The following is an 8,297-nucleotide window of genomic DNA, read 5'->3' on the forward strand; positions in this document are numbered from 1 at the left end:
AGGGGTCGCTATGAGTCGGGGCCGACTCGATGGCACATAACAACAACAACTATGATTGTGAAGTTGTCTATTTCAGTTCTGTTAAGGTTTGATTTATATATTTATCTTTCACTGAGTGCATAGATATTTATTATGATTAACTCCTCTTGTTGGATTGATTATTTAATCATTATATAATGCCCTTCTTTTTCTCTTTTGTTTTTTGTCTTAAAGTCTATCTTATCAAAAATTAATATTGCCAATCCTGCCTTTTTTAGTTATCATTCACTTGATATATGTTTTTCCTTCCTTTGATTTGTAGCTTATTTTTATCTTTGTGCCTAAGATATGTCTCTTGTAGACAGCATAGTATGGGTCAAACTTGCTTATACATTCTGCTACTCTCTGTCTGTTGACTGAAGCATTTAATACCTTTACAGTCTATGTAATTTTTGATAGATATGAATTTACTGCTCTTTGTTGTGACTTTTTTTTTTTTTTAAGTGTGTGATATTGATGGTTTCTCTGTTCCATATATCTTCTGTGCTGAGTTAATTATGCTTATGAATTTTCTTATCATTTCCTTCATTGTTTTTGTTTTAGTGTTTACTGTGTCTTTTTTGAGGAGCTCTTATAGCACTATGGATAAAACATTGAGCTGCTAACCCACCAATCACTCTGCAGAAGAAAGATGAGGCAGTTTGCTTCTATAAAGCCTTGGAAACCCCATGGGAGCAGTCCTACTCTATCCTATAGGGTTGCTATCAATTAGAATTGACTTGAGGGCAGTAGGTTTGATTTTTTGCCTTTGATTCTTTATGATCTTCTTTTTTTATTTTGGTGAGAAGTTTTATAAATTTTCTTTGTGGTTACCCTGTAATTTATTATTATCTTCCCAAGTTTCAAACAGTGTGTTCTATTTTGATATAATCTTGACTTCTTCTCCATTTGGAAGTTCTGAAACTACACCATGTATTCTCTCTTTTTGCTTTATGGTTGTCATTAATTACAAAATGTCATTTCTGGTTCCCTATTTTTAGTCTTGTGGGCATATTTTGTTTTTGATACTTCTGTATATGCGTTGATATCTGGGTGATGTTGTCATGGATCTTAATTTCAGGTTGCTATCTGTTATTTTTGGTTCTTATAAAGTTGATCTGATATTTACAAATTCTTTAGTTGCTGTATATGTGGAAATATCCTAATCTCACCATCATATTTGAAGGACTTTTTTTTAAAATATACAGTTTTTTTTTTTTTTTTTTTAAATATAGTTATTGCTTGGCATTTTTTCTTTCAGCAGTTTGTATATGTCATCTCATTGTCTTCTTGTCTGTATGGTTTCTTTTGAGAAATCAAAGCATAGCCTTATTTTTTGTCTTTTGTAGATAACTTCATTTTTTCCTAAGCTGCTTTCACCTCTTTGTCTTTGTCTGTGGAATATTTTATTATGATACATCTTGGTGAATTGCTTTTGTATTCTATACTATTTGGGGTTCATTGAGCTTCTTGAATGCATATTTTCTCTCTTTCATGATGTTATGGAAGTTATCTTCCAATAAATCTTTGAAAATTATTTTGGTGCTTTTTTGGTCTCTTCCTGTTCCAGAATTCCAATCACACATAAGTTATTCCTCTTGATGGTGTCTCACATAATTTTTAGGCTTTATTTCATTCTTTTTTCTGATTGTTTCTCTCAGATAAGTATTAAGAGCTTTATCTTTAATTTATCTAATTTTATCTTCCATTGATTTAATTCGACTTCTCTACCCTTCAAATATATTATCTATTTCTATAATTTTAGTATTAATCATCTAGATTTCTATTTACAGTTTTACAATTTTCCATTTATATTGTCAATTTGTTCTCTTATTGTTTCCCTGAATTCTTCTGGATTTTGTCTTTTTTTAAAATTTATATTGCCTATGATGGTTTCTTTGATCTTTTTCTCAATCCATTGAATGTACTTTAAAAATGCAATTCTTTTGAATTCCTTATTTGGTAGTTCGAAAACTATTTCTCCCTCCAGAAGATTTTCTGGCTCTATATTTAAGTTCCCTGTTGAACCATCTTTTCCATTTTTCTTTGAGTGATTTGAAGTTATCTATAGTCTCGAAGACATTGTGGTGTCCTTGTATTTATCTGTTGATTGTGTGTTGGTTTGTTTCACATGTTTGTTTTGTTTTTGTTTTAATATAGTCAGGCAATGGGTGTGGGTATGCTACTCTGGTCACTAAATTAGCTGCACTGGGGTACTCACCACCTGTCTCTGAGTGGATTTGGTAGCACTTGAGTGTGTGCGTATAAATTTCTGATCACTAGTCTTGTAGATCAGCTGAGTCAGGGCAGATGTCAGCTGCTATCTGTCTTTGATCCAGTGGTGTGGATGCTGGTGGTGCCACTCCTCTAGTGAGGGGGGCAGCAGGTGTGGTGGGTAGGGTTGGGTGGGGTCACTGGCTCCCCATTTCTTGAAAAAACTGGGACAGAGAGAGACAAGGGGGGGAACAAGGGAGTGAAGAGAGAGGAACTAGGAAGAAAAAAAAAATGGCACAGTACTGGTGTAAGCATTAGCTGCCACACAGGGAAGTGGTGGGAAAGTGGCACTCACTCCATGGGAGCATGCACTGCTGAACATGGATATGGTGTATGGTGGGACAACTATTCAGCAGGATCAAGAAAAGAAAAGAGAAAGAGGAACAGAAAAGAAAAGAAAGAAAAAATAACAATAAACAAACAAACAAAACCATGGGGCAAACGGGAAGAAAGACCTGATTAGAAAGAAAGAAGAGAAAAAATTAAGAAAAAAAATGCAGCACAGTACTGGTGCAAGTGCTAGCCAAGAAACGGAGCTGTGACACAAATGTGGTGCTAGCTCTACAGAAGTCCACACCTCTAACTGTGAAGGGTGAGTGTGGGCACTCTTTACTGTGGAGACAACAGGAGGTAGGGTTATTGTTCTATGGAATCAAAAAAAATAGCAAACAGGTGGGAGTAGGGGAAGAAAAAAAAGAAAAGAAAAAAACTGGAAAGAAAAGAAGGGGCAGAGAGAAGAACTAAGAAGAAAGAGAAGTAAGAAAGAAAAGAAAAGAAAAAAGCAGCACAGCACTGGCACTGACAGAGCTTGACTGGCCAATGTGTTGCTGGGTGTGGGAGGAGCACCTCTCTAGTCACCAGGAGGTTGTGAGGGGTAAGGAATGTAGATCACACCTCTCTGGTCACTGATCATTAAAGTAGGTGCCAGTGCAGTCCTGGATTAACTGACTAAGTTATCTGGCTTCGGCCATGATTGGAATGCTGTTTGCAATAATTCAAAATGGCCATGTAGTGCTGGGCCAGTTGGCAATTCATTGTTCCATATGCTTCCTTGTTTTCTGTTTTTGTTCAATCTCTTCCTCTAATCTGTATTTAACCTGCTTCTTTATCCTTTCCTTTGAAGGTCTCGGGTCCAGAATTGTCATCCATATTAATTTCACTTGATTTCTTGGGTCTTTGTTATATAGAGTATCTGGGTAGTATATTTGCCTAGTCTGTTATCTTAGCTTCTGTCTCTCAATTATTGAGTTTCAATCATATGTGTTTCCTTTTTAATAAAGGGTAACCATGCACTTCATTTTACATCTGTCAGTTCTGGTTACGTAGTGCCACTCTGACAGGAAACATACCACAAGTAGGATGGCCTTAACAAACAGGAGTTTATTCTTACAATTTGGAGGCTATAAGTTCAAGTTCAAAGTGCCAGGTTCTAGGGGCTGAGTGAAAGCCCCTCAACCTTGGAGTCCAGCTCTGCATCTTGCTCCTGGCCCACTGGAGCTAGAGCTGTTTCTCCACTCAGATAGCTGCTGGCTGCTGAGGCTGAGAAGCCCCAAGGTTGTCAAGTAAAAAGACACAGTCCCGATGTTACCAAACCACACGGCAGGCCAACAACTCAAGCCCATTGTAAGTCCCAAGGTTGGCAGAGCATAGCAGGCTGCTGAGCAACGACACAGCTACATACAGGGTCCAAGCATGCCATAGGCTAGAGACCATTCCCAAGGCTTCTCCTTAAATACAGGAAGCAGACCACATCCCAAAGGCAGCTACTCAGCTGCTTGTGGTAGGTCCCACCACGGAGTTGATTGCCAGTCTCATCATGGGGAATAACTACCACCAGCTGTCCAGCCACTCAACCAGGCCCAGCCAAGTTGACACACAAACATAACTATCACAGTTGGTAATAGTCAGATACTTATCAAAGTGAAGAACACTGAGTATATACTTTAGCGTCAACAGGAGATAAACCAAGGATGACGCCAATCCAATCCCCATTGTTATACATATGGATTGTTAGTGATCTTTTTGTTTCTAGTCCTTCCATCCTGGTACATTAAGTGGAACAAAGGTCTCTGGGGATGACAACTCATAAGTCTGTACCCAGAAAGAATAAAACACCTACAGAGGAATTCTTAAAAGAGAATGTAAAAAAAAAAAAAAAAGTCATCTGAATTTTTTTTAAGCATATGAATTAGCCATTTATGGAGAAAACTCCATGAGCCCTTGCCTGCGCTCTTACCTGCAACTTCTGAACAACTTATACCTTACTTTTGTTAAGCAATTGTCACGTTAATTTTTCTATGTCATTATGTTTGAACCACTACAGCTGAGTTTTCAGGTTCTTAAAAAAAGAGATTTTATTTTTAAAATAAACTCAACTCTAACTCACAGCCTTGGAGTTGGATCTGACTCATAGCAACCCCTTCTTGGGTTGCTGAGGCAGTATCACTACAGAAGTAGATTGCCCAATTTTACTTGTGAGAAGTGGCTGATAGATTTGAATCACCAGCCTTCTGGTTAGCAGTCAAGTGCCTTAGGCACTATAACACTATGTTGTTTTTGTTAGGTGCCTTTAAGTCAGCTCTGACTCATAGTGACCCTATGAACAACAGAATGAAACACTGTCTGGTCCTGTGCCAGCCTCACAATACTTGGTATATCTGAGCCCAATGTTGCACCACTGTGTCAATCCATTTCCTTGAGGGTCTTCCCCTTTATCGCTGACCCTCCACTTTACCAAGCATGATGTCCTTCTCCAGGAAATGGTTCCTTCTGACAGCATGAGCAAAGTAGGTGAGATGAAGTCTGGCCAGTCTTGCTTCCAAGGAACATTCTGGCTTCACTTCTTCCAGGACAGATTTGTTAGTTTTTCCGGCAGTCCATGGTACTTTCAGTATTCTTCACCAACACCACAACTCAAAAGCATCGACTCTTCTTCAGTCTTTCTTATTCATTATCTAGCTTTCACATGCATACGAGGTGATTGAAAACACCATGGCTTGGGTTAGGTGCATCTTAGTCTTCAAAGATACATCTTTGCTCTGGAGATGGTATTTATTGAAGATATTGGAAAATAAATAAATAATACTGACATGTTTAAAGCAAAAAAATGAATGCCATCCCCTTTCTTAGCCCTATAATAAACTCTAAAAACCAAGTTCATCATTGTCCAGTCGATTGTGATTCATAGTGACCCTATGGTATAGAGTAAGACTGCTCCATGGGGTTTCCAAGACTGTAATCTTTGAAGAAGCATACTGCCACACTTTTTTTCTACAGAGCAGCTGGTGAGTTTTGAACTGCTGACTTTTCATTTAGCAGATTAACATTTTAACCACTGTGCCACCAGGCCTGCTTCCTATAGCCATAGCCAAAGTTAATCTCTGTTGGTTAATTGATGATTTAATTTATAGTGTTCTCTCTTTCTCTTGATTTCTCTGATATGTTACACATATACACACACACGGAGACACATTTTATTTTGTTTAATTTTAATATGTCACAATATGTGTCTACATTATTTCCTTCAATTACATGATATATATCCCATAATACAGATTTTGTTTTTAAGTCTTGATGTTGCACACTGAAAAAAAAAAATTTCTGTTTTTCATTTACTTATTTGTCAGTCCATCCAGATCTGTCCATTCATTCATCCTTCATACATTAATAAAATTGAGGGCCTATCTTACAAGAAATACCAGAGAATATTTTTGCTACCTTCTGATAAATGCAATTTATAACTTATAAACTTAGTGATATTAATCTTTTCATGTTCACCATGTATTTTGGTTACTTGCATGTTGATATGATGCTGAAAACTTTTCTACCTGTGTTTCAAATACCAGCAGGATTACCCATAGTGGACGAGTTTCAGCAGAGCTTCCAGATAAGAGAGACTGGGAAGAAAGGCCTGGTTATCTATTTCCAAACATAAAAAAATCTGTGGATTCTGACAAAAATATTGTCCATAATTGTGCTGGAAGACAAGCCCCGTATGTTGGAAGGCACCCATAATACTGAATGACCACATCAATGGATTTGAAAGTAGCAGAGATGGTGAAGAGGGTGCAAGACTGGGAAATACATTGTTCTGTTGCACAGGGAGTCACCATGAGTTAGAACTGACTCAATGGCAGTTAGCAATAACAAAACAACATACTGATAAGCATTCATATGGTTCTCTACTGCCATGGAAATATTGGTAACTCATAATAGCCCCTCTCAGTTTCCTCTTTCCAGTCTTTCATTCTCTTCTTGTGCACTCTTAGATGATCTTTCCTTTAGTCTGAATTCTAAATGAGTCCTGTTGTGGAAGCATTTCTTCTACATCAAGATGAATTAGATAATGAGTCCTCTTTCTCAGCAGAGCTATCAGTGCCACAAAGGCACCAATTTCCCAACTATGGAAAATTTCTCTCCACTGTCTGCCTGGCTACCTGATTCAAGGAAATGGACATCATGCATTCCTGTGGCTTTGACATTGCCCTATTCCTGCCCTCCAAGATCATTTACCCAGAAGTGATTTGAAACCAATCCAAACTCTTCTGGGAAAGGTCTTGAGCACAGGCCAAGTTTGTTTAGCCCCAGAGATCAAATGCTGTGGACCAACTGAGGAAGAAAGATGAGTTCTTATTTCTGATAGTTCTTGACTTTCAAAAGTAAAACATAAAGCTGGTATCCATTTTTGAAACTCTTTGGTTAAATTCCCTAGATTCTCAGAAAGTATGGCCCCCAGACCAGCAGCATAGGCATCACTTAAGAACTTGTTAGAAACTAGTATATTAGATCTGTCCAAATCTTTTGACTTAGAAGTTGTATTTTTAATTAGATCCCTGGGTGATTCATGTAAATGTTAAAGTTTGAAAAATACTTCAAACATATCCTTATCTGTGACTGAATCATTAATAAGTCACTCATTTATTTTCTTAGTTAAGATAGGTCTCAAATGAATCCTGGGCTAGCTTTACAGGTGGTTGCTCATCTAACTCTGCCCATTGTCAAGGTGCACACTGGGATCTCCAGAAGAAGCTTGGCGGGGGTGGGCGGTTACTTGTATTATGAGGACCATAGTTGCATCACTGTAAATAGATTAAAGGGTTTTCCTTTCAGAGTAAAACTTTTTTTGGATATAACTTCTATATATCACTTTGAGCACTGGAAAACCACTCAAAACCTCACTTCTCTAAGAAGAAAAACTAAAGTGCCCATTTCAGAAATGGCTATGCCAGTAAAGCAAGATAATACATACTTGACACCAAGTAAGTGCTCAGTCACTTCTGGGTTGAGAAATCTGAAATATTGCTGCTCACTTTTTACTGTTAGTGAAATAGATACTCATATACAACTCACTTCCAATCTCATTAGTAGCAATGAGATTATTTTACTGAAGACTTTTTTTTTTTTTAAATTTAATAATAAATAATGCTTTCTAGGTACCAAAGATTGTGCAACATCTACCAATGGAAACTGAAGAAATGCCTGTCTTCAATGAGTGCACAGTATAGTGCATGGGCCTATAAACAGAGATGTTATTTACCAAAAATTCTGCATCAGAATTTCAAGAAAAAGAGTATCTGAAGAACTGTCCTATAGAGGGGACATCTGATGGCATAGTGCCTAAGATGTTTGAATGCTAACCAGAAGGCTGATGGTTCAAACACACCAGCCACTTCTTGGAAGGAAGATTGGGCAATCTATTTCCGTGGAGATACTGCCTCGAAAACCCAAGGAGGGGTTGCTATAAGTCGAATCAACTTGACTGCAGTGATTTTTTTTTTTCCCTGTACATGTAGCATAAAATGTAGCTTTGATTATGTCCCTCCAAGGGGAGAGGAAAGACCCAACTAGACCATCTTAGAGATGTCTACTTCCCTGGGTGGTGCCAATGATTTGTGCTTGACTACTAACCTAAAGGTTAGTGGTTCAAACCCACCCATCAATGCTGCAAAATAAAGGCCTGGTGATCTACAAGATAACAGCTAAGAAAGCCCTAGGGCAGGTCTATT

This window comes from Orycteropus afer, unplaced genomic scaffold (assembly GCF_000298275.1).
Source record: "Orycteropus afer afer isolate SDZICR_OR568_19922 unplaced genomic scaffold, OryAfe1.0 scaffold00074, whole genome shotgun sequence".
Classification (NCBI taxonomy): Eukaryota; Metazoa; Chordata; class Mammalia; order Tubulidentata; family Orycteropodidae; genus Orycteropus; species Orycteropus afer.